This window comes from Dipodomys ordii, unplaced genomic scaffold (genome assembly GCF_000151885.1).
Source record: "Dipodomys ordii isolate 6190 unplaced genomic scaffold, Dord_2.0 Scaffold8, whole genome shotgun sequence".
Lineage (NCBI taxonomy): Eukaryota > Metazoa > Chordata > Mammalia > Rodentia > Heteromyidae > Dipodomys > Dipodomys ordii.
Window position 1 is genome coordinate 49,943 of NW_012267224.1, and position 2,767 is coordinate 52,709.

Here is a 2,767-nt window from a genome sequence, read left to right on the forward strand (position 1 = left end):
ATCACAGGTAATACTACATAAGGATCTTAGAAGATGAATCAGCAAGTTAAACATTCAATATAGCTGCAAAAAATCCAAGCAATTTACAAATGGAAGAGACTTAAGATGAGTACATTACAAAAATCTATGGCAAATATGCTTTTAGCTATGGTGTGACTCTTCTGTCTGCTCTTGTCTGCATAGAAAATACAAGAGACCCATTTTACATTTCATTAATCTGAATGGAAACTTAAACTGCTGAAAAAGTGGGTTGAGTTTTAAAAAAGGTTTAAAACAAATACTGAATTGCACTAGGCCACTTTGCTGAACCCTGTTATGGGAAAGTCACAAGTGTTTGCCTCCTCTTGGCTTTTATTATGTAACTTACAGGGTTTTTTTTATTATGGTGATTATAAATATTTCTCTCCAAATAACGAGGATGACCAAATGTCTCTACTCTGACAGCTACTAGTGCAGTCAATGGGAATAACATGTTCCCATTATAATGCCAAGTACTCTCAGCTGCACCTAAGATTTCAAAATTCTTCCAATCAAAAGTTCAACAGGGGCTTGAACACTGACTTAAAAATGTGCACACAAAAAAAGATCACTACTACAGATTCATGCTATCTTCCATAGCCAGTCTCCCTCCTGTGGGTCCATAGTCCATGGAGTTACCCCCACCAGCTCTGAAGGAGAATGATTACAGCCTCAGCCACCAGCCAGCTTCCCAGCAACAGGAAGTGGGCCTGGATGGGGATGGAGGCGGTGCTATGTGCGGAAGCCTGGACTCCCACAGTGGATGTTAGGAGAGGGAACTCCACTTGGAACTGACCTTTGTGAGAACTCTAGTCTGATCTGATCTGAATTCTTTGTCATACAGAAAAAAATCTAGACCCTGATCCCTGGGGAAAAGATGGCTCCAGGGCATATAACTGGGAACCCGTAAGGTAGGTTGTATAAAGTTTATTATTTTTTAACGTGAAATGTAATATGATCACCTTTTTATAAAGTTAGCTGACAGCTAAATTTCACTGAAAAGACTATCTTTTGATCTCAATGTAGGGAAGGATTTCTAAAATCAGACATTAGAAACATAAAAGCTAAAGGAAACGGGTTTTTCTCTTTAGACTTTTGAGTCTAAAATTGAAAATAACGAAATGGATAAAAGTCATCAGCAGGTCCTTTATAGTAAATTCAAATGTCTGGGCCTGGGAATGTGGCTTAGTGGTAGAGTTCTTCCCTAGCATGCATGAAGCCCTGGGTTCGATTCCTTACATAAACAAAAAAATGGAAGGGGCATTGTGGCTCAAGTGGTAGAACGCTAACCTTGAGCAAAAGAAGCCCAGCGACAGTGCCTAGGTGCTGAGTTCAAGTCCCAGGAATGACAAAAAAAAAAGAAAATTGAACATTCAAATGTCCAATGAATACTTGCAAAGGTATCAAGAACTAAAAATAAAGGACTTCCCACAACAGAAATACAAATAGACTCCCAAGTTTGGTACTGCTAGTATGTTGAAATTGCCATTTCTTCTATTTGCTACAGATTCCTAACATTGTTAGCACCTCACAAAGGCCAGACCAGCAAGCCTCTTTCCTCATGGATGACAGCCACGAGCCTATGACAGGGGTGAGAGTTGTCAGTGCTTGTCAACGTGTTCTTCTGAGCACATAGGTAGGGGTGCTGCGCCAGCCCTTGGGGAGGTTGTGGGACTGCACGTGGAAATGTGGGGGTGGGGGTTCCAGTTGTGCAAAGTCCTCCCTTATTCTGCTGTCTCCATGATGGTGTAAATGGTGCAGCTACAAGAATGGCATGTTTTTGTTTGTCGTGAGGCTTGAACTCAAGGCCTGGGCACTGTCCCTGAGCTCTTTCACTCAAGGCTAGAGTGCTACTACTTTGAGCCATAGCACCACTTCTGGTTTTCTGGTAGTTAATTGTAGTTGAGTCTCTCAGACTTTCCTGCCAGGGCTGGCTTTGAACCATGATCCTCAGATCTCAACCTCCTGTGTAACAAGGATTATCAACATGAACCACCAGAGCCCAGCTAAAACTAGCATTCTTTAAACAGTTGAATGAAGCCTGCATACCTTATTTTATGTTCATACATCTCAAGCTCAGACAAGGACATTAATATTCATGATGTGGAAATTCTTCCTTGTCCTGTTCTGTCAGTAAGGGAGTCAATCACCAAGCATTACTGGACACTTGATGGATCTTGAGCTAACTTTTTAGCTTAAAATTGAAGCAGGGTAAGGCATCTATCCATGATAGTTTTAGTAGGATTATTTGCCTGTGACCAAAAATTTAACATCATAACTGAAGCATGTAAAGTACACACTGAACTTCTAGATCATTTTTCTATTCTCCAAAGTGGTGATGCCATTTTTCATGGCCATCAGGAGTGTGACAATTCAACCCTTTCCAGTCTTTAGATTTCTAAGTGTATGTTCTCATTACAGTTTATGCTGCTTTAAAATGCTTGGAATAGTAATCCCACTTGATTTTTCTTTTATTCTTCTAGGGGGTGCTATTTCATCTCTACTGCACAGTGCTGTTCTGAACAAAGTCTGAATTCCTGGCCAGGCATCCTGTTCCAGCTGTGATGTGGATTAAGCCAGGTGCCAGTGGCTGGCTCCCGCCTGTCAGCTGAGCTATTCAGGAGGCTGTGACTAAAGATTGCGGTTATGAGCCAACCTGGGCAGGAAAACTCTGTGACTCTCACCTCCAACAAACCACTCAGGAAAGCTGGAAGTGGCACTGCGGCTCAAGTGTTAAGAGTGCTCTCCT